We start from the raw sequence: 25,263 nt of genomic DNA, 5'->3' as shown, positions 1-25,263 counted from the left end.
CTTGCACTAACAAAAGCAGGAATGAAGTTTGTTGTGTGTTTGTGGTTGACTGCATACATTGTAAATATGCTTCACAAGCAATATTAATGCAGAAAAAAAAAAATCACATTACTAATTCAGCAGTCAAATCCAGTGCATATAATGACATATCATTAGTTAAGAGTACAGAGCAAAAAGCTGGTAATATTTCTTGGAAAATAAGCAGGTTTATATACGATAATGGTGATAGCAATACTGAATATTGTGTTTTTAAAATTAAAGCATTTCACATTATAAATAACATGGTAGGGTATTTTAGCCCTAATGATGAACTACGGTACATATAAACTGCCAATGCATGATAATGTTAAATCTGCATATTTGTATTTGTGCATCTTCCCCCACCCTGCATGATATGCACCATTTGATAAAGATCGAGCCCAATTTGCTCATTCATACTCACTCAAAAATAATTTCTCATACAACCTATTTTGTACTGCTTATGAAACTTAGGGAATCTTATATCCAAGGTAAAAACCATCACTCTCAGCTGATTCTACATTATTTATCAGCAGAATGAAAGATATTTGAAATTGAGCCTGTAGTCTCTTAAGAGAGAGCAATTTCTTAAGGTTGCTAATTTCTACTTCACTCTCTGCTTCCAAGTCTCCTGAAAAGAAAGCTGCTTGTGGTCAGCGAATACAAGATTACTGTATAATATAGTGGGCACATTTTAATTACAGGCAAATTTGCACCAATAAAATAAGACATGTCAACCAGTAAGGGCTAATGAGTGTAATGTATGTGGAATAATGAAAGAAATTGGATACCTGTATTTCTCTGGTGCACATTTTCCTAGATTTACAAATTAAGCCCCGGTTGGATATTACGGAGACATCCTAAAGATACTAGTGCAAAAATATATATATATTTATTTATGTTTACTGTGGTCTTTTTTAATACTCAATACTTCAGCAAGGCATAAATTGTAGCATTATATGAAAAATTATATGAAAAATACATTGTGTGATGCTATGTTGAAATATTTGAAGCTATGTCTCCCTTATTGATATAAACAGAATTTTTACATGATGCATTTTATTCAAACTGGTATCACAGATATGAACATTTAAAACTTTCAAGAGTAACTGTACATTGAAATGCCCACTAATTATACATTTAAAGAATGCAATATACCAATATCCAACAAAAACATTCATTGTTCCTTTATAGCACAGGTGTGGGGAGAGAAACAAACAAAAAAGAGGGGTGAGATTTACACCATTTTATCAGGCCTATGGATCTTACTGTTTGCAGTTTACATTTTCTCTATACTTGCCTCTGCCTCAGAATATATAAAAAAAAATGGATAATTTTTCGACCATATAGTAACCAGCAGCTGTCTTACATGAGAAACAATCCAAGCCATGGATAAAAGCTGAAATACATTGATGTATATCCCCCTGAAATTCTGCACCAGATGTTTTCATTAGTCTTTGTACACATGCTTGATGTATGTTGATATTCCTATAATTCACACTAATTCATATGCAATTGCTTTTATTACATGTAATTTAATATATTAAAAATGTTCTGTAGTGCCATGATTTGCCTTACATTTTTTTTTTTTTTGCAGAAAAAATAAAATGAATTTGCCAGCTATTCCCTTATAGTTTTTGTGTACCTTTCTACGTTTTGGTTCATATGTGTATGGGTCTATGCATGTCAGAAAGCATTGTTATTGAAATACAGTATATAAAAGGTTTCTAAAATGTACCTTTCATTTATCAAATTTGTGCAGATTCCAAAAAATTATAGAATATTGTGACCAACAGGTAAAATACATGGACCAAAGCTGCACATTTTGTGAAATGTAATGAAATTAAAAATCTAATTTAAATTAGTTTAAAGAATCAAGAATAATGTGAGTAAGCAGATGACACAAACTGATTGCAAAATAAGACAGAGTGTAAACATATATGACACTAAATCTGTTTAAAAGCAATACATTCCACTCCACTAAAATGTTCCAAAATGCTCCACATCTAGATACAGAACCAACAGTCTGTTAAACCAAATAAATGTCTACACAAACATACCACACATATAATTTATATACAATGTAAATTATGGAGATTCAGGTGACAGTCAGAGAAAGTACTGGCACAGGGGGCTGCAGGGATGGTCACGTCATTGTGCTGGTCTCAGGCCATTGCTCCATCTTTCCAGAGTCCAACGCAGTACCATAACAACAGAGGGTAGAATTAACCTTTGGACCTCCAACTCTGCAGTGAATTTTGGATAGCTTGGATTGTTGTGGGGGAAAAGCCTATTTTTCTCAGAAACAGCTGAGAAATAAGGCTGTTGTGTATTAGGCTAGTGGCACGAGTAGTCTACAGGTACTTGTTTCAGGGCTCTTTTTTTTCAACAGTATTCGAAGTAGTGGCAGGTGTAAAGGGATGTAGTCAAGGAATTTCGGTTAACCGCACACCAACACCACCCTTCATGTATTATTCACCTGGTGCACAACGATAGAGGCTTCGGCCACCTCAAAATTCCATAGAAAAGATTTTCACTGGCACACAGGATTTTTAGCTGTAGGGCAAGCCCTTGCAATTTAAAATTGCAAGGGCTTGCCCTGCAGCTAAAAATCCTGTGTGCCAGTGAAAATCTTTTCTAGGTGTAAAGGGATGCCCCATGTGCACCATAGATATATTGCATGCAATACTTTATTCAACTTTTCCAAGTAAAAGTTTTCAAAAGACAACAAAGTTGAGGGTTGTTTTTTTTTTTGCAAATATTGTCTTAATTTGCTTTAGAATATTGGATGAAGATAACTGCAGAGCATTAAATTTGTCTGAATTATGTGTCCACATCCCATTGCACCCAGGAAATTAGTGATGAGCATAACTATTACTGTTTGCTACACAGGAGCAGGGCTGGCTCCTTGGTAGTTCCTCTACCTCCAATCTTCTTTCAGGAGATCCCTGCTGTGTTCAATAGGGAGAGCAACACATTGAGAGTTGTTTTCTTGTTAAAGCAAGTGGCAATAAAAGTTAGTTACTATATCAATGCATAGTATTTAATCCAAAAATATTGAATTTACATTTCTGGCAGTTAAATGGTTTATACAAATGAAGTGTAATTTTATAGGGCATATATTTACTGCCACTCAATACTTTGTACATAATTACTTGCAGTGATGACATGTCTTTACAGCAAAGAACCCTACATTTTAGTGATGCGCAGGCCGGCCCGAAACCCGCGGGACCCATGGGTCAGGCAGGTTCGTGCCGGATGCTGAATCAAATCTTGGGGTTTGCTGGGGGGTTTGGGTTGAGCGGTTCCTTGTGCTCTTTCTGCCCACAATCTAACACTGCCGGCTTTCGGCTCCAACTTTAAATGGAGGAGCCGAGCAGGGTTAGGCCTAGTACGCGTCGGGTGAGAGTGGGTAAGGGTCAGGTGCAGGTCCTAAAAATCTGGGCCCACACATCACTACTACATTTGCTTGGGCTCCACATAATGATCTCTTCCATCAGTAGCACTCCACAGATTAGAAGAATATTGCTCTGTCACAAATCGGCACCCAGAATCCAGAACCAATGCTAGGCTCCCTGGTCTCGGCTCTTGTTTCCGTCTTTAACAGCCGCCTTTCACCTCCGGAGGAGCCCTTGGCTAATTTGATGCCACCAGGTCTTATTAAGAGAGGAGACAAGTGAGGGTTCTGGACGAGCAGAGGGGCACGATCATTAAGTAAAGGTTTTTTTGCAGAAGATCACAGTTCAAGGAAAAGACGAAAGCTTAGTCAAACAGGCCGGGTTGGTGCAGGCAGAATTCAAGTGGAGTCAGGCAGGCAAGGGTCAAAACCGGGAGATCATTCAAGAGTGGTCAAACAGGCACGGGTCGGATTTTGGAGTGTAGAATATAGTCAGTTACCAGGCAGGGGTCAGGATCACAGAAGTCTGAATAGTCAATCAAGCAGGGGTCAAACACAGGGATCAGATTATCAGATAAACAGAAATAGCACCACTCATGATGATGAACCAACAACGGGCAAAGATCACAGCACCAAAGTCCCTTTAAATACTATTTGAATTTCGCGCCGACGTCATCGTGCCAGTGTCAATGCGCCTATAAAAACCAGAAGTGCACGCCACGCGGACCCTAGAACTACCCAGCCTGCAAGGAAGGCCCACGAGGCGGGTGTCCCAGCTGGAGGTGTAGCGGGCGTCCCCGCCGACCCCCTAGACCAACAGGGTGAGTGTTGATTACATGCTCCATTAGAGACAAATATTGTAATGTATATAGAGATTGTCTACACATTAGAATATTAGATTCAGTATAATAATAATTTTACCTGTGACCCCAAATTACCAATTGAGATAGCATATGGGGGGTTCTGGGCCACAGCTTAGTGAAAGCAACTCTCTCGAATAATTTTTCTTCTAGTAGTTCTATGACTTGCATAAAAGCAGTTGGCCTGCGACCTTGTTCTTTTATATGGTCATTAAATGCTTCAGTGACTTCTAATATCCTTATATTTACTAATAGGGGTAACTTTTTTCCCATACATAATAACGTACTTCTATAAAAGTGTGGTAACAATATGAAGTTACAAATATCAATACGAAGACTCTGAAAGATAAAGCCTAAATAAAGTTAATGACACTAAAACACTGTGAGCCCAGGTGTATAGACCGTGGGCTATCAGCCAAGCCATGTCAACTGTAAATCAATTCATAGTACACCATGCACAAGCAAAAGGTCACACACTGCTGGTAGTTGGTGGCCCGGGTACGTCACCCTGGACCCAAAGCTTGGGGTGGGAGAAAACCTTTATCACATGCAAATAAGGACACCGCAGCCAAAGATAAGAAGAACTTTATTTTACATAAAAAACAAACATGTTTCATATCAAACGGTTCGTATTCATAGGCTACCATAGGCTACGTAGCCTATGAAAACGTATTGTTTGAAACAAAACTGGTCAGGCTTTTTTTGATGTAAAATAAAGTTCCTTTTATCTTCAGCTGATGTTTCCCTTCGGAGTGCTTGCCTCTTTGCATGTGTTACCAGTATGAAGTTACTCAAATACATAATGAATAAAAACAAGCAAATACATTCTCTACATAGCATAAAAGACCTCTACACATATGGCAAGTTGAACATCATTTCTTCTTCATCCCTCCATGTCAGTACACAGTATTGTCAAGCCAATGCTATCTGTTAAGGTGCATGTGTTCCTTGGAGGCACTTTGTCATTGCAATTGTGATAACATAAGTTTTTGTTGTTCTCTATGTTGACACAGCTGGTATAGGTGCTTATTATCACACCATGTGCTTCCAGGACAGGCTAGGGGTCTGTATGTATGTCTGTAAGTATGGTATCCCCTCCTTTCTTATTAGGATTCTGCAGGTTGTTATGCAGTTTTTCGTTTTGTGCATTTCTATGGGATATATGTTTCTCTTTAGTGATTTTATTCCCATCTTGGGCTTTGGTTTGAGTCCAGTTGTAGTACAAATACCTAGTTTTGTTGGCTGCCTGGTTTCCATCTTCTAAAAGGGGAAGTAAAGTCTAAAATAGAATAATGCTAGAAATGCTGTATTTTGTATACTAAACATAAACTTACTGCACCAGAAGCCTAATTAAACAAATGATTTATGTTTTCAAAGTTGGCCACAGGGGGTCATCATCTTGTTACTTTGTTAAACATCTTTGTAAGACCAAGACCACGCACATGCTCAGTGTGGTCTGGGCTTCTGTTGGGAGGTTAAGCTCAGGGATCGTCATTAATTATCAAGACAGCAAAGTCAAATAATTTCTGCCAAAGTAGCGGATACAGCACGGTCACTGTCTGCTCTATATTGAAAAACAAAGCTGCTCAATTTCTGGGAAGTAAGGTGGGGAGGGCTCCCCTCTGCAGTTTTTGTGACTGCTGGCCTTTGTTGTGGCCCTTGGTGCGTGTGAGTGCTGCCCTTTGCTGTGGCCCTTGGTGTGTGTGTGGTTGTTGGACTTTGCTTTGATAGGTGTGGTTGCTGGGCTTGCTGTATCTTCCTTGGGGGCATTTTATGGGGCTTCTAGCTTCAATACCTCTCCTCGCATGCAGGGTTGCTTTCTTGAAGCAGCATTTGGCATGCTTTGCTGCTGGGTTTACTCCAGCTGGTGATCACCTTGAGATATGTAGGAAGTAGTTTGATCTGTGCTGATTGGGATTCAGAAGCTGTTGGTTAGTTGAGGGTTGGCTGATTTTATATCTGACCTTTGTTCCAGTCTTGTGTGCTTGTCTTTGGTTCCTGTATGCCACTACATTCTAGCAGGGACTGGTTTGCAGGTGCAGTTACTTTCTAATGCATCAGTGGTTGCATGTGTAGATTGTGACCAGATATTTCAAGCACAGTGCTAGTTTATGTGCTATTACTTGAGTGCTAGTTGTCTTTTGCTCTGGTGGTTTTGCATGCCCTGCATCTGATCTGTCCACCAGTGGTTTGCATGCCTGGTGCCGGACTTGTCCACTAGTGGTTTGCATGTGTGGTGTCAGGCTTGTGAGCTGGTTAATTGCATGCAGGGTGGCTAGTTGTGCAACAAAAGTAGTATATGTATTGGGTGGCAATGTGCGCCAGTGGTTAGATGCATGGTTGCTGGCTGGCACTGATGGTTTTCCAGACTGATTAGCTGATTTAGCATCAGCACTTTGCATGCACAGTGCTTGGTTCAGTAGCCTCTTGAGGTTAGTAGTTCTGGTGTGTGGTAGCAGGTTGCGTTCCAGCTTTGCAAGAACTGTAGCCAGCTTGGGTCCCCAAGTGACTTGTGCTGTAGTGGACTTTGTTTGCAGGTGTCCTTGCACTGTAGGACAACTTCATATTTGTGTGGCATCAGTTATTGTTAGGCTGACTGTTGTCTAAACTGCTGTGAGCTGCTGCCAGTGAGCTTTGGGGCTCGATGCTTGAGAGTGCCAAGTCTTATTTTTTAGTTCCATAAATGAGTGCTGAGTGTTGGGTACGTAGCCCGAGCACTAATAGAAGATGTATCCAATAGGTTCCCGGTTTCTGGTGTGGATAATCTGATCTGCTGGTGGTAGCTAGGATGGTATTCTTAGTGAGCTAGCTTGTGCTAGGGATATGGTTGTGGTCACTAGTGGGTAAGGTTAGTTTCTTACACGATATTGTGAAAGTCCTTCTAGTCTGTGAGGGAACACAGAATAAACATTTTTTGCTATGTGATGCTTTCTCATCTTATGCAAGACTGCATTTACTCAATGAACACCTTTTAGTTTAACCATAGTTTTTTTTTTATTGAGCCTAAATATAATTACCTTTAGATATTTTGGAGCTGTTTTTGTAGATTCGGTGGGAGACAAAGATAATATGCATCTGATGACTGTAACATACAGCTAGGTCTGCTGTTTTTGATGCATATCACGTTAACGTCACCATTTGAAAAAGTCATGATCTAAGATAAGCACTTTATAAATGGAAGGATGATCCTATGCTGAGATACAGAGTAAAAGTGTATGTAGGCTGAAAATGATGTATTGCACAAATGGAATAAAAAAAAACACAGATAACAGTCAAGATACAACTAAAGGCAACGAGAATGATTGAATCAGAAAAGAGAAGGATACAATAGAGTAAAGCAGATGGGAAAGAGCATGTAAGAAGATGAGAGAAGTGAGAGATAGACTCCCAGGCTCTCTACTTAGTATGCATACACAATCTCAGGACAGATATTGTACAATTTCTATGTACGGGACTACAAACACAAAATGCATTGCTGCTGTTCTGACTTGAGAGAAACGAAAAAATCATTCAGTATCCTGGAACAATGTCCATTTTCAGTGCTGTCCATCCTTGCACAATACAGGTTTGAGCTCTAAACAGAAGCCATGCAATAAAGACTTCATCATTACTCTACTGCCAATTGCAGCATGCGTGGCTTAAACCGTCATCAATTCTGCTGCATCTCCACTAAGGAGTCAGAGAATGATCCAGTTGTTAATAATTTTATTCATCGGCATACAAGCCGATGAATAAAATTCCAACACTGACAGGATACTTAGCCTTATCCTGCATCAAACATTGCATTCTAAACAGACATTTTAACTCATGTCTTACCAAACAGTTAGGCAATGCTGGAATAAAGAAAAAGGGAATGAAAAACAAACTTTACAGCAAGAAATGTAGGGTTTTATATTAAACTTTGCTTGTCTTTTTTTGTGTAAAGATTAAATATTCGATTCAACTATGTGTGCTCCTTTAAGAAGTTGAAAAATTATATTAAAAAAAGAATAGAGCACTCCTACTCCTAATCCATTGCAAGGGTCCTTCTCCCTCCTACACTATATCAAGAGCTGGCGATAATCTGTAAATTATAAATATATATCTTACCAGGCTTAAAACTGTTCCAGCTTCTCCAGGCAAAGTTCAGGTAAATGCCCAGGCATAAAGCTTTGTTTTCAAAAACACCCCATATAAAGATTCCAAGTTGAAATATCATTAGGGTTAATAATCTGGCATTACTATGTAACACTGTGTCATAATCATGTACATAAAAATGAATTCTGTCTAGCACATCACAATGGCCAGGTACTTGAGGTGGCAATCATTATCTATTGGACAGCTGCAATACTTAAAAGATAAGACAGTTTATAAGCCTGTCCATGCTCTTGCAATTTTAAAATACAGTTTTGGATATTATATATTTTAAATAGAACTTGGGGAACTCCGACTTGACCTAAGGGAGGTATTATATCAGAGGGTTATAACTCAAAAAATGGACATTCCTCTCCAAGGCAATACATACTTGTAGTCATGCAATGTAACCAGTATGTAGCTCTTTAATAACATTATATTGAAACAGACCCATATCCTCTTATTCTTGTAACAATATCACAAGGGGATGTGTCAAAATGCACAGTCTGTAAGCATTGAGGTGATTAATCCAAGCAGATATATTGCTAGTGGATGGGTAACGATGTTCATGGCTGGCATACTCCTGTGCACACAGGTTGAATGAGTGTGTAGAGTGTGTATATATATATACACACTTTGAGTCACTGGATTGCTATGAACACCAGAAAATCACTGGCTCTTCTTCCTGAGGGGTTATTACTATACATGGTATCAGCTGTGACATGTTGAAACTTTAATATTGTCCAGAAAGAGCAATGGCAAGGTATAAGCATATGCTAATCATCATGACGGTTAATATGTGAGTTGATAAAAGAGTAAGTATCCTGTCAGCACCAATAGATGAAGGGAGGGGAGGGGGAGCAAGGGCCAGTGGCTTATTCAGCTATAGGCGGGGGCTCATATATATATATATATATATATATATATATATATATATATATATATATATATATATATATATATATATATTTATAGCAGCAGGTGCATGTGGATGGATGATAGAGAGATAGAGAGGAAAGCCCTGATGAAGGGATGGAGAATGCCTGAGTGCCAGCTGATCTTTAGGAGCCAGCACTACATGCGCCAGAACATGGTGCAGTTAATCTTTAAGGGAAAATAGACAGCAGCAAAAAAAAAATTAAAAAATAAACCCCAACCGCGTGCTACCGGGCAGAATCCCAGGCGGTGAATCCTGAGCGATTATTATAAGGAGCCAATCCCATATGTGCACTATTTGCACCTGCCGCCCGCGCACGCACACACACACACACACACGGGGCAGATAGTTTTCTGTGCACTTACCGTTTCAGGACATTGCGGCGTGTAGTCCCGAGTATGCTGCTCTTGGTTTTCGGGTTCCAATACCCCTAAATAATTCAGCTTCTCTTCTTAGGTTCAGCCGCTTTCTAGCTCAGTCCTGGTATCAAACCGTATCCTCTAAGCGCGCTCGTTTCACATACACCAGTGCGCGCCTCCTCCTCTCCAATCAATGCGCGATCGCTGGAATGTCCCGGTGGGGCGAGAGCGCGCCCTATATTGGCCGGCACTCACTGGCGGAAGCATCAGTTTATCACGAGAGGAACCTTTCCGTATCGCTAGCTGAGGTGAGAGCGCGCAACAATAGCTGGGAACTCTCGGGAGCGAATCGGTTCAGCCTCGAGCATTTCCATGAGGGTTCCACCTGTGCGTTTTAACTACACGTTCAGACACCCTCACTCCACCATTGCCACTTTTCTATTGCCTATTCCTGTCACTTAGGGGCAGATTTATTAAGGTTCGAGTGAATTTTCGAAGTTAAAAAAGTTCGACTTTCAAAGTAATTTTTTGAATACTTCGACCATCGAATAGGATACTACGACTTCGAATTTACTTCGACATTGATTCGAAGTAAAAATCGTTTGAATATTCGACTATTTGATAATCGAAGTACTGTCCCTTTAAAAAAACGTCAACTTCGCCAAATAAACCTGCCGAAGTGTTATTTTAGCCTATGGGGACCTTCTACAATCATTTTCTAAGTCTTTACACATCGATGTAAAATTGTTCGATCGTACGCTAAAATCGTTCGATTCGAACGATTTAATCATTAGATCGAACGATTTTACTTTGATCGTTCGATTGCAAAATTCGTTGAAAAATCCTTCGACTTTGATATTCGAAGTCGAAATATTTTAATCCGATGGTCGAATTTCGAGGTATTTTTTACTTCGAAATTCGACCCTTGATAAATCTGCCCCTTAATGCATTTCGCCAGTTGCGAGCGAGTGAAAAACTGTTAAAAATGAATGTGCTGCCCTAAAATGCTGTATAAGCGGCTATGTGCTTTAAGTACTAGAATGCTGGCGCGCCAACATTCAGCCAAAATATTGGCTACATCCAAAAACTTTTGACATGGTTGCATTGTCAAGAGTAAATAAGCACTTGGTCCTCATCCATATAGTTGCAAGTAATTAAAATGTAATGCATTGTTGCTCTTCACTGGCAAAACTCATGTGTTTGCCTCAGAAACACTACTACTTGCTAAATGGCAAAGATTGAAGAGACAGTAATCTATGTAGCAGGGGTCCCCAACCTTTTTTACCCATGAGCCACATTTAAATATAAAAAAATAAAGTTAACACAAGCATAAAAAATGTTCCTAGGGGGTGACCAGTAAGGGCTGTAATTGGTTATTTAGTAGCCCCTGTGTGATAGACTACAGGTGGGTCTGTTTTTTTTCGGTACACATGGGGGCAGATTTACTAAGCTCGAGTGAATAGTTCGAATGCAAAAATATTCCAATTTCGAAGTATTTTTTTGGGTACTTAAACCATCGAAATTGGTCGAATTCGATCGAATCGAATGATTCGAACATTTTGAAGTAAAAAATCATTTGACTATTCGATAATCGAAGTACTGTCTCTTTAAAAAAAACTTCGACTTCGCCACATTAAAGCTACCGAAGTGCAATGTTAGCCTATGGGGGGGACCTTCCAGAGCACTTTTTTTACTGTAAGACTTCCATTTATATATATATATTCTAATATCCTGATATATATGCAGTTATTTACTTTTTTTGGAATGGTAATGTAATAACCCTCTTCCTTTCAAAGCATCCCACGTGTAAAATATAGAATTTTTATGATAATCATTTTTAATTCAGTTTCATAGCAACCCCGTTGGAAAGGGGCTAGAAGGTAATACTTATGAAACATGATGATGCACATTTCCCTAATTTATCCATAAACTGTTGGACTGACCTATTCCAAACATAATAAAGAAAGTTAAAAGCATGGTCAATTGTTTACATTCTTCTGAAAAATGCAACATCAATACAATGTGCTACAGTATCTCATTCATTGTAAAAATATTTTTCTACTGTCCTACGCTTGTTTGGCAAGAATTCCACTGACAGCCCTCTAGCCTTGTAAAAAAATGTGAGCGATAGGTCAGAAGATCACTCCCATGGAATCTTTCAGAGACAGCTTCAGACTCAAACTGACTGTGAAAAAAATATACAATTTTTTAAACGTATTTTCACCCCTGTTATACACTTCTTGATTTTGACTGACATCACTGAACAAAAGAAATGTGCACATTATTATTTTCAGTTCTAAAACTGGGCCTGTTACAAAGAAGATGAGATTATGATTATGACCCTCAGATATATGACACCCAATATTTTATAATCAGGCCTCATTTGAAAACATCCAGTCCTCACAGCAATCCATTCACTTTTATTTGTAAAAGAGTATTAAGGGTTGGAAGTGGTATGAAGATAATCAGTTAACTCACCCATGGGGGTTTATAGGAGTTTGAACAACATACTGAAATAATAAAAAGGAAGACATCAACAACAAAAAATAATAATGAAAATTGGCTTAAAGGAGAAGGAAAGCTGAATTTACTGTGGGTGCTTATACGTTACATAGTTAAGTTTGAGTTGAAAAAGACAAAAGCTTGCGAGTTCAACCCTTACATATAAACCCCAGTGCATATTTATACACATACAAATATAGAACTATCTTTACACTTACATAAATAAACTCTATATATCTATATCTACACTAAACTAACTGTAGTTCTTAAGATGCCTAAAACCTTGGGTGTAATGCTTATTGAAAATGTCATCAAAAGCCACTTTTAAGGGCATTAAAAGAATCTGCCATCACAATATCGCTCTAAACTTGACCTTTCTCATAGTTTAGGGAATAGGGCTCTTAAAGGACATATAACATTTTCCTACCATGTATATAAGTTGGCCATATCTTCCCCACCCAAGCCACATCATTTGTACTGCATATAACCCTTCCATTTGCAAGCGCCATCGTGTTTTCTTAAAACAAGTAGCAGCTTTTACACTGGCGGCCATTTTCCCTGCATTGTGTCATGCCACACCTGGTGGCACATTTACTAAGCTCAAGTGAAGGATTCGAAGTAAAAAAACTTTTGAAGGTTTTTTTTTGGGTACTTCAACCATCGAATAGACTACTACGACCTTCGACTTCGATTTGAAGGATTCGATCTAAAAATCGTTTGACTATTCTACCGTTCGATAGTCGAAATACTGTCTCTTTAAAAAAAACTTGGACTACCTACTTTGCCACTTTAAACCTACCGAGCTTCAATGTTAACCTATGGGTACCTCTAAACTTTTTTTATCGAAGGAAAATCCTTCGATCGATGGATTAAAATCCTTCGAATCATTCGATTCTAAGGATTTAATTGTTCGAACGAACGATTTTTCCTTTGATCGTTCGATCAAAGTATTTGCGGTAAATCCTTAGACTTCTATATTCGAAGTTGAAGGATTTTACTTCGAGGGTCGAATATCGAGGGTTAATTAACCCTCGATATTCGACCCTTAGTAAATATGCCCCCACATGTTGCACAATGGCGAGATCGAGGATAGGCCACCGGGTATAAGATTTGTAACACCTGTAAAATTAACAAAATAAAAGTGTAACTGGAAACTTTAATGTTTATATTCAAGTAATGCATTCAGCAACTAGTGACTGGCCAATCTACTACATATAATATGAAAACTTATAAGAGTATTGTTAAAACTATAGTCACTATGTACCCCTTAATTAAAAAAACAAATTTAATTAGGCACAGTAATAATCAACTTTTATTTTGTATGTATTGGTTATTCCCTAGAGGGAATTGTTTGCTGATTAAGCAACCAGCAGTTGAAATGTCTGAAATACAAACAAAGTTCATTCAGCGAATTGTGAAATCTTCAACTGGTGTAAAGAATCTTGATTGCAGCCGCCCTTCACTGGTCCACTCTGCTGGACTCTCCAATACAAAACAAATCTCTGTAGGGAAGTGCAAAAATGGATACTATGGTGCAGTACCCTTAAATTTGTATATTAAAGTGACAAGTGTGCTGTGCAGTGTTAATTACGTAAAACCTGTTTAAAAAAGTGCCATGTACTGTAGACCCTTCAGGTAAGTTAGATCAAGGATGGTACATCAGCCCACCTCTGGTGAAATTGCCTACTCATCAGATTTTCAAAGTATGTACACATCAAGCAAACTGGTGCTGACTCCAAGGTGTCAAGATAACATGGAATGTACAATTTAAACGGCTCCTGATCCTTAACGGGTTTCACGTGGAGCGCCACACTTCTTCAGACGGAAGTTGAAATTGGATCAGTTTAAACTGCTCTCATCGTCTGATATCAAGGGCCCCACACCTTCTTGCTTAATTTTTTTACTTTTTACATATTAAAAAAATAATTTTAATTCATTTTGCTTCTCTGTGCAATGCTCTTTTCATTGTTTACTTTAGCTTTTTGCATGCTATAATGGCCTTGTTGTACCTAACAGAAGTCTCATATGTCACAGCTCACATGAATGCTTTAAATGAATGTATGTAATGTATATATGTATATATATGTATATATATATATATATATATAGATATAGATATAGATATATATATATATATATATATATATATATATATATATATATATATATAATAAAACACAATAAACTGCAGCTCATCCCTTTTTATTGGGTGCACGTGGGTGAGGCTTGATAAACAAATTACACAAAGTTTGACCCCAGCACTCCAATATAAAACCCAAAATAGGTTTCTCTTGGGGTTTTATATTGGAGTGCTGGGGTCAAACTTTGTGTAATTTTTATATATATAGCACCACAAATATATGTAGTGTTTTACAAGGAAAATGTGATTTTTTTTCCTTACCAACTGCAACACATCAAACCATATTAGAGTTGTGACAGCTTTCCTTTCTAACTGTGGAAATATACCCCAATGAATTCAGCCACTCCTTAGTGCTCTTTTTATGATACATATGTACCAGCCTGGGTGGTAGCATTGCACCGCCATCTTTCTTTTCTAGGGGTATATTTATCAAAGATTGAAGTTAGCGATTGCCACAGTCTGCTAGAGTGAAATTCCATCACTCTCCATTTCTACGCAATTTTGAAAGGCGTATTTATCAAAGGATGAGCTTTCACTTTCACCCATTGATAAATACTCTTTTAAAAATCCCATAGACATGAATGGAGAGTGGCGGAATTTCACTCTAGAGGACTATGGTGATCTCTAACTTCACTCTTTAATAAATATACCCGCTAGACTTCCCTTGCATAAGTTTGTGTCACTGTGCTATGAAGCTCCCTGGGCAGGTGCAACTTGCAGAAACAGGTTAGTGAAAGCACTTGGTGACTGAATTCACTTTGTTGGAACCTTGGTACCCTCCCCTTCCTTCAGTGAACACAGTTTTCTTTGTCCTATAATCCTTTTTTGAGAAAAGCAGAGTAGAAAAGCAAATGCACTTTAAAAACAAACTACAGGTATGGGACCCACTATACAGAATGCTTGGAGATTTCCAGATTAGAGATATTTCTATAATTTAGATCTCTGTGCCTTAAATCTACTAAAAATTATTTAAACATTAAATAAACCCAATAGGCTTGTTTTGCCTTTAATAAGGATTAATTATATCTTAGTTGGGATCAGGTACAAGGTACTGTTTTACAGAGAAAAGGGGAATTACTTTTAAAATGTTTAATTATTTGATTATAATGTAGTCTGTGGAAGACAGCCATCCCTTAATTCAGAATTTTCTGAATAACGAGTTTCCGGATAATGGATCCCATATCTGTACAAAGTTGCTTAGATAACATCTATTTACAAGTTAATTTTACAAACATTTTTAAACTTTTTATTTTGACTTGGTTTTTGAAGGAATGAGAATTAAGTTGTATAAAAATGTGTAATCACAGATGGTACTATTTTTATTATGTTATAATGTGGTGCATAATTAGATACCTTATTTATCAAAGGTCAAGTTTGTGAGGTTTTCTCGTATTCTGGTTTTTAGCAGTTTTGGGGCATAATAAATGCTGAAAAATTCTAGTTTTTTATCTCGAAAAATTTGCGTTTTTAGTGAAAAATGTGTAAATTGTTAAAGGTGTAAGACTCACATATTGGCAAAGACCATCTTTGCCAATATGTGACAACATTTTGTAACTATGTGTTATTAAAAGACCAAAGTGTATAGTGAGTATAGTGAGTTCATATACAGTGGAGGTATAAACAGTTGTTATAAACCAGTACAATCTAGGTCTTTCACAGATTTACAACAATATTTGTGTTTTTTTTCTTGGTAAGGCAATGTTTAAGTCACAATTCCAAATTTTGTCAATGTCATAATTATCAATATTATAATTTTTGTATATTGTCATATTTAACATATATATGTTAATCTGGAAAAATTGGGGGTTATTTCCTTTTAGTTGCTTTCTTAAAGGGGTTGTTCATCTTTGAGATAACTTTTAGTATGATGAGTGATATTCTGAGACAATTTGCAATTTGTATTCATTTTTTTTGAAGGTTTTTGAGTTATTTAGCTTTTTATTCAGCAGCTCTTCAATTTGCATCTTATGCAATCTGGTAACCAGGGTACAAATTACCCTAGCAACCATGCATTGATTTGAATAAGAGACTGGAATATAAATAGGAGAGGACCTGAACAGAAGGATCAGTAATAAAAAGTAGCAATAACAATACATTTGTAGCCTTATAGAGCATTTGCTTTTTAGAAGGGAGTCAGTGACGCCCATTTGAAAGCTGCAAAGAGTAAGAATGAAAAGGCAAATAACTATAAAACCGTAAAAAAATAAATAATGAAAACCAATTGAAAAGTTGTTAAGAATTGCCCATTCTATAACATAATAAAAGTTACATTAAAGGGTATATTTTAAAAAACAATATGGTTAGACATTACTAGATATTGGCCACTGTCCATTTCAGTTTTCTTTAAATAATTTTAAATCTGGAAGTCTTAGTCTATAATCTGACATTTGTTTCTCAAACACAGGTTTTGGTGGTTGCACTTGAGACCAGATTTCAGGGATTTTGTTACTGGAAAGAGATGCATTCATTGGTACATAAGTAACCAGGACTGAGCAACCTGTGCTAAAGCCTGGAGGAGCTCTCCGGGTTATCAGTATATAAAATATTTTTCAAGCACTGAGCTGCTGAAATTCTAAATTAAAGAACTACTGAACACAAAGCTGAATAATAAAAAAACCCCCACAAAAGATAAAGTAACACTAATTGCAAATTTGTCTCAGAACATCCCAGTCTATACCATACTAAAAGGTAATTTACATTTCTACCCCTTTAAATAAATGGCTCAGGTTCAAATGGCTCAATAGTGGCGTTACCTTGTGACATTTTGACAGTTAGTTGGAAATCCTATCCCTGCATTCTCTATGTTGTATATACAGGGCACACCATCAATAAGTAGAATATTGTAGTGGTGGGTAGCAGTGTTACTAATGAGGGAGAAAGGCAGGCAGATGAACATATGTATTTGGAAAATATTTTCGGGAAAAGCATGTAGGATTCCTTAGTGCTGACTTTGTAATGTAGCACCAGAATTTTTAAATTGAATTTTGGAGGAAACGAGCAGCCAGTGTAAGGGTTGTTTGGCAGAGGATTGGAGCATTAGAAGTGTGATTAGCTAGAAAAATGATTAATGGGCTCATGTCAGATTACTTCCCAGTGTTATGATTTTTTAAAATAAGTCTGGCTTTCCATATGTCCAGTACTTTCCTGCAATGGTATTTTGTTATTTGACAATGCAGAATAAAGCAAGACAAAAAGGAGAAATATATCTTTTACCAAAGATGACATAAAATCATCCAACAGCTTATTCCCTCTCTCTCTCCCACCTCCAGCCCAGTGTGACAGGCTCTGTGCTTTTGCAATGTTGGCAGTGGTAAGTTCCACTGGGTTGTGGGATGCTTGGGGACACTTTTTTACAGAAAGAATATTTTATGTTCCTTTCAATTTCAAAGGAACATAGCAGTAACACCCATTCTGAATTTGGAATCTTTAGAGGAAACTGGTATGTTCTCCAGGTCTGATGTCTAATGAACTTCTTTTTCAGCTTCACATTAAACATTAGAAGCTCATGATCTTCTCCGGGCCATGACTTTGCTATTACAAGCTCTTCCATCTCTTGGGACAGAGAATGTATTATATTTGATTTTGGTGAACTCCAGGTGTAAAGATGCTGCCTCAGAAAATTGCTGTACAGGAACACTGTAACACTGAAAACCATGCATTTATATAAAAATAAGAAAGCTTGAAAATAAAATAGCTGACATCTTTATACATTATAATTAGAAACTGATGAATAAGTATTTTTAATTTTATAAAATTTAGCAAAATGTTCCTCTTCTTAGCTTTCAAATTGGTGTCATACACTAATAGGGGCACATTTACTAAGCTCGAGTGAAGGATTTCTGGGGTTTTTTCTGGGTACTTCGACCATCGAATAGGCTACTACGACCTTCGACTACGACTTTGATTCAAACTAAAAATCGTTCGACTATTCGATAGTCGAAGTACTGTCTCTTAAAAAAAACTTTGACTACCTACTTCGCCACCTAAAACCTACCGAGCACCAATGTTAGCCTATGGGGACCTTCCCCATAAACTTTCTAAGCAATTTCTGATCGAAGGAAAATCGTTCGATTCGAAGAATTTAATCGTTCAATCGAACGATTTTTCCTTTTTTCCTTTGATCGAAGTAAATGCGGTAAATCCTTCGACTTCGATATTCGAAGTCGAAGGATTTTACTTTGATGGTCGAATATCGAGGGTTAATTAACCCTCAATATTCGACCCTTAGTAAATGTGCTGTGCTGTAAATGATGTCATTATAGTTCTGAGCAATTTCCATGAGGCAAAAGAAGTACAGGTATAGGATCTGTTATATGGGATTTCTTATCCTAGCCTCCAAAATAGGGCGTTATTTGTCAAAGGTCAAATTTTATGTGATTTTTTTTTACTCTTTTAAACTTGAATTTACTCACAACTCAAATGGAACCTTATTTATGAAAGAACTCGATCATCTAACATCCAATAAAATGTTAAAGACCTGAAAACCTGAATCAAATTCGAATGCAATTTGAATCAAGTTTTCCTCAAAAAAAACCCTCAAATGTCAGGAAGGCTATTAACATCTTCAAATGGGTCAACGAACCTTTGCCATTGACTTCTACATAAACTCAGCAGGTTTTAGGGTGTGACCTATCGAATTTGTTTCCAGGGTAGGTGGAGGATAAATCTCGGATTCGAATTCAAGTTGGTAGTTTTAAACTCGAAATTGTGAATTTTGACCAAAAAACAACTTGAAAATTCGAATTTACCATTCAAATCTTAGTAAATCTGCCCCCTAATCTAATCCAGAATGCTTGGGACCTGGGTTTTTCTGAATTACAGTAGCGTCACTAGAGGGGGGCGGGCCCTGGTGCCTGACGCGCAGCCGGGCCCCCCCCCGTACGGCCGCATTTTCAGTGGCTGCCGGGGGGGCCCTGAGGGGGTGCGGGCCCTGGCCCGCTCGCACCCCCTGCTCCCCCGGTAGTTCCGCCACTGCTGAATAAGATATGAATCGCCATAATTTAAGGCTGCTAAAAACAATTTACAACATTAAATAAACCCAGCAGGATTATTTTGCCACCAGTATATATTTATACCTTTTTAGCTATAGTAGATGGTACTTATTTTATTAACACTATTAACACATTTTCTTAAAATGGGCTCTTTAGGAGATAGCTTTCAGTAATCTAAAAAGTTTACAGAAATACCATTTTATACCATTTTAAAAGAGACATATAGGGTAAATTAAACCATCCTTATCTTGTAGGCAGAAATGAATAATATATAATGCTGGGCTAAAAATTATCATTTTCTTTATTGGAACTCCCTATAGATCTGCTCTGGTCTCTGTCCGTGTTTTAAGTGAGGGTTGGGCATGTCCTAATGGTCCCTGCCATAAGATGGCTTCAAGGGACGAAAATGGAGAGAGTGTATATACATGCAACCAGTGTCGGACTCGCCCACAGGGATACCATGAAAACTCCCGGTGGGCCCAGGTGTCAGTGGGCCTCTTGATTCTAACCATTTGGCCTATTTCATGGGCATTCCCTATTTCTTTATGGGAACAAAGAGGCTTAATAATGGAAGAATAGATTATAGTATGTAGAGAAAAGACACTAAGAGAATAAAGAGGTTGAGTGAGGAGAGGGAGAAGTTTGGAAAGTTGGACCTCAGCCTAAGGTTTTCTAGTGGGCCCCTGGCATCCCAGTCCGACACTGCATGCAACTAAATTGGTTAGAGGAATGGAAGACTTAAATCAGTAACGTAACTAGAGGTGGGCAGGCCCTGGTGCGGGACACGCAGCCGGGCCCCCGCCCCCCTCCGTACACCCGGAACCAGCCCAGAACTGCCCGGAATTCATGCGGCGCGAGCTGCCGGAGGGCCCTGAGGGGGTGCGGGCCCTAGCCCAATTGCACCCCCTGCTTCCCCAGTAGTTACGCCACTGACTTAAATTATGAAGGTAGACTGTCAAGGTTGGGGTTGTTTTCTCTGGAAAAAAGGTGCTTGCGAGGGGACATGATTACACTTTACAAGTACATTAGAGGACATTATAGACAAATAGTAGGGGACCTTTTTACCCATAAAGAGGATCACCGTACCAGAGGCCACCCCTTCAGACTAGAGGAAAAGAACTTTAATTTGAAGCAGCATAGGTGGTTCTTCACAGCGAGGACAGTGGAATGCCCTGTGGGATGATGTTAAAGGACATCAAACATCAAAAAATGAAAGTGCATTGGTAAAACTGCTGTGATTGCTTCAGAGACACTACTATTGTTTATATAAATAAGCTGTTGTGTAGCAATGGGGGCAGCCATTCAAATGAGAAAAGGCTCAGGTTACACAGCAAATAGCAGATGAGCTCTGTAAAACATAATGGTGTTATCTGTTTCTAGTAGGGTTTCTGAAGCAAACTGTTGTATGAAGACGCAGCGTGCAGCATTTTGATCCAAAAGTCGGATATATGTAGTTTTAACCTGCGATTTCTCATTCACTTCCTTTATCTTCTGGACATCCGACACGTTGCATGCATGTCATCACATGGCGACGGATCGCTCCTTGGCGTGCCGTGGAGTTCAGCCCTAAGAAAAGGAAGGAAGACTTCATGGCTTTAAAAAGGAAAGGAAATTATTCAAATTAATACCTGCAGAGAACTGGGGAGAAACACACCATTCACAGTAAGCAGCAAAAAATCCTTACCCCCTTGTAACTTACATGGAGGAAATTACTCTTTGGTTTCAAACCTCAGAAAATATCTCTTCATAATTTTTAGTATTTCCAATACTGCAGGAGATTTTTCTCGTCCCTAACCTCCCGGCGCGTCTCTCCTTGCCTCCGGTGCACTTCCTGGTTCTGTGGCTAAGTGACGCTGGCGCTTGACGACGTGACATCATTATTTGGCGCCAAATCCTATTTAAATGCCCAGTCCTCCGTTATGACAGTGCCCAAGCTGGCTTCAGTTAACTGATCATGTTGAAGTGTTAGTATTCTGTTTGAATTCCTGGTTTTTGACTCCTGCCTGACTTTTTGACTTTTATTCCTGCCGCCTTCCTGGATCACTTTGCCCTAACTTCGACAACGTTTTTTTTGCCTTATCCTTACCGGTACCTTATTTTGGACTGGTTGTTATCTAAAATGCACGTTTTCTCTGTGGTTCCGCAGCAGAAAGCCCGGGGGCCCCAAAAGGGCATCGGTGAACACCAGAAACCCTGAGTGTACCCATCTAAAAGGTTCCTGATTGACGAGTACATTACACAAACATTGCTTTCAATTTCAAGTACATTTGTCCTTTGTGTTACCTTCTAGAGTTGAGGTGCTCCATGATATGTCAGGTTATGGATCAGCAATTACAACTAAAGCCATATTTATAATTTGATAAATATAGCCTCCCATGTGGCTCCAATCCCCACCAGCAGAATTTCAAATTAGTACAGTATATGTGGCTTTTTATTTACTAAGTACATCTTTAAAAATAATTTCTGCCTTTCCTTAAGATGGTTTAAAATTCTGCAGTCCGGTTGAGGGACAGTCGATATCTAGTGCCATGGTTGCAGGGTGAATTAAGTCGAAAGTTTGCATGACCATTTGTTGATGTAAGTCGGAATTCAGTATTGGTTGGTTGCTGTCTATTAAAATAAAGTAATGGGCTATTTTACAGTGGCGTAACTACCGGGGGGAGCAGGGGGTGCGATTGGGCCAGGGCCCGCACCTCCTCAGGGCCCCCTGGCAGCTCACGCGCCACGGTTTCCGGGCTGATTCTGGGTGGTTCCGCGCGTAAGGAGGGGGATGGGGGGGCCGGGTGCGCGTCCCACACCAGGGCCCGCCCCCTCTAGTTACGTTGCTGCTATTTTAGAATGTGTACTTTGTTCCATTTTGGTCATAAGTGACCTAAGTTAAACATCCTTTGCACCCACAATAACACGTAATAATAATAATAACACACATATGTCTCTAATAGCATACCGCTCATACAAAAACGATCCAAAGACACTCACGTGCACTTGAGCGTCGCTGGTGCAAATCCTGCTCAGAATCAGACTTTTGGAGCTACAAATCTGCCCAGTGCTCCTATAACACCAGCATCTTCCAAGCCAAACAAACATACTTTACTTCACTCATTAACTCCCTTTCTAAAAAAACAGCACAACTTTTCTCCACCGTTAACACTCTCCTTTCCCCTGCTTCACCCCCTCTATGCACATCTGTCTCTGCTCAAGATATTGCTGAGCACTTCAAAAACAAAATTGACACTCAGAAGGGACATTACACTACTCAACCCCCCTAGACTTTCACCACCCTCCCTCCACACTCCCCAGTCTCTCCTGTGCTCCTTCACCCCTGTCACTGATGAGGAAGTTTCAAAGCTTTTGGCCTCTTCTCACCTTACCACCTGCCCGCTTTATCCAATTCCCTCAAAACTTCTCAGTCCTTGTCTTATCAAAGCCTTAACTCGCCTATTTAATCTTTTGCTCTCAACTGGACTGTTTCCTTCACAACTAAAACATGCTCTTTTCACCCCCATTCTGAAAAAAACCCTCTCTTGATCCATCCAATCTTGACAACCTCCGACCTATCTCTCTGCTACCTTTCATCTCTAAACTACTTGAGCGCCTAGTCTACAACCGACTAACCTCATTCCTCTCTGACAATAACCTGCTGGATCCCCTACAATCTGGTTTTAAGCCACAACACTCCACTGAAACTGCCCTGACTTGACTAACTAATGACCTTTTAACTGCTAAAGCCAATTTCTCACTACTAATACTGCTTGATCTCTCAGCTGCATTTAACACTGTAGATCACCCTCTCCTCCTCCAGTCCCTCCATTCGCTTGGCCTTCGTGACACAGCCCTGTCCAGGTTCTCTTCTTACATCTCCAATCATTCCTTCAGTGTCTCCTACAACGGAGTAGCACCTTCTCCCCTACCTCTTTCTGTTGGAGTTCCTCAAGGCTCTGTCCTGGGACCTTTACTATTCTCCCTCTATACTTCCTCCCTCGGCAAATTAATCGACTCGTATGGTTTCCACCTCTATGCTGACGATACTCAGATCTATCTCTCATCTCCTGATCTCAACTCCTAACTCGCGTCTCCTCCTGCCTGTCCGCTATCTCTACCTGGATGTCGCAATGCTACCTTTAATTAAACCTCTCTAAAACTGAAATGGTTCTCTTTCCTCCAACTAACACCAGCAACATTCCGGAAGTATCCATTATAGCTAATAATTCCACTATCACCCCTCTCCTCAGGCCCGGTGCCTTGGGGTTATCTTAGATTCTGCACTGTCAGTCACTCCTCATATACTGTCACTTAATAAATCATGTCACTTCCACCTAAGGAACATATTCAAAATACGATCATTTATCACCAAAGAAGCTGCCAAAATTCTTAGATACTCTCTCGTCATATTACGTCTAGACTACTGTAACTCGCTTTTAATTGGCCTTCCTCTCCAGTCCATAATGAACACTTCTGCGAGGCTCATACACCTCCGCAATCGCTCCTCCTCTGCCTCGCCATTCTGTCAATCCCTGCACTGGCTTCCGCTACCTTTCAGAATCAAATTCAAATTAATGACCCTGACATTCAAAGCACTTCATAACTCTGCCCCAACCTACATCTCTGAACTCATCTCTATATACTCACCCAACTGCTTACTACACTCCTCTACTGACCTGCTACTCAACTCTTCTCTCATTACCTCCTCACATGCTCGCATTCAAGACTTTGCAAGGGCTGCACCCCTCCTCTGGAACTCGGTTCTCCACGGTCTGTCCGACTTTCTCCCAACCTTTCTGCTTTCAAGAAATCTCTTAAAACACACTTCTTTCGAGAAGCCTACCCTCACTCTGCCTAACTACCAAAACAACACCACATACAGTACCACATTTCAATCTTGCCCACTCCCTCACCTTGTGTATTACTCCCTTCCCTTTAGAGTGTATGCTCTTTTGCAGAGGGCCTTCCTCACCTTTTGTACCATTATTGATTGTGATATATGTAACCGCATATGTTCTATGCATATAATTCATATAATTTAGTTGTATAATCACACTTACTTTACAGTGCTATGCAATATGTTGGCGCTATATAAATACATGTTAATAATAACAATAATAATATAGAGTATAAAAAGAACTTTTTTTTATAAGAGAGTCATCCTTACTTTGGATTTTGCCATTTACTATTTGACAGTACATAGCATAAACTAGTTACATGTGTTTTTGTTTTTGACACAATGAAACAGATATTCTGGTCTACTTTGTCAATAAATTTCTGGTAGTCTTGTAATTGACTGGAATGTTTAATTTAATTAGCATATTAATGAACAATTGTTTCAGCTTAGTTAGGTAGATGTTCTTGGATGGAGAAGTGCATCTCAGTGTTCTGGCAAACAATTCCCAGACAATTGAACTGCTTTTAGTTTTTCAGTTTAACTAAATTGGACAAAATAATAATATGAGTTCATTGAATCAATGGGAATTTACTACATGGGAGTATTTTTTTCCTCCTGGATTTTTGAAACGTGATAATTCCTCATGTAATTTATTTACTGTACTTTTTGATATTGATATTGGTGCTTTCTCCATATTTTGCTTTCTATATGCATGCAAAATGTTTATTTCTATGTATCATATTGACAAATTATTTATTGATTAAAGACTGGTTATAACACCCTCCATACAGTACATGTTTGCAGCACTAATAAGCTACTTTGGTACTTCTACTTCTACCCTGAAGGAAATTGTGCCATCTCCCAGAGCAATGAAGAAGACGCCAGGTCACAGAAGGGCAAGAAACATAGCTACTTTAACTTCAATACATTTTGAAGTATATATACCCAGTGGCAATTTACTTCTTATTTAAAAACAGTTCAATAACACATCTATATTTATGTGTATGTATATATGTATATATATATTTATGTGTATGTATATATATATATATATATATATATATATA

At 38.8% G+C, this 25,263-nt stretch overlaps 1 protein-coding gene across 1 annotated transcript in view; it reads right to left on the bottom strand.

The window, feature by feature from the left end:
- Positions 1 to 9,864, bottom strand: part of ptprf.L (protein tyrosine phosphatase receptor type F L homeolog) — a 634,602-nt gene extending 624,738 nt beyond the window's left edge. Inside the window, exon 1 of the mRNA XM_041589192.1 lies at positions 9,691 to 9,864. The gene's annotated coding sequence lies outside the window, so the exon portion shown is untranslated. The remainder of the gene's footprint in view (positions 1 to 9,690) is intronic.
- Between the last annotated feature and the right edge of the window lie 15,399 nt (positions 9,865 to 25,263).

The sequence above is a fragment of the Xenopus laevis genome, chromosome 4L (assembly GCF_017654675.1).
Source record: "Xenopus laevis strain J_2021 chromosome 4L, Xenopus_laevis_v10.1, whole genome shotgun sequence".
NCBI classification, from domain to species: Eukaryota; Metazoa; Chordata; class Amphibia; order Anura; family Pipidae; genus Xenopus; species Xenopus laevis.
This window is presented reverse-complemented; position numbering and strand designations above follow the sequence as displayed.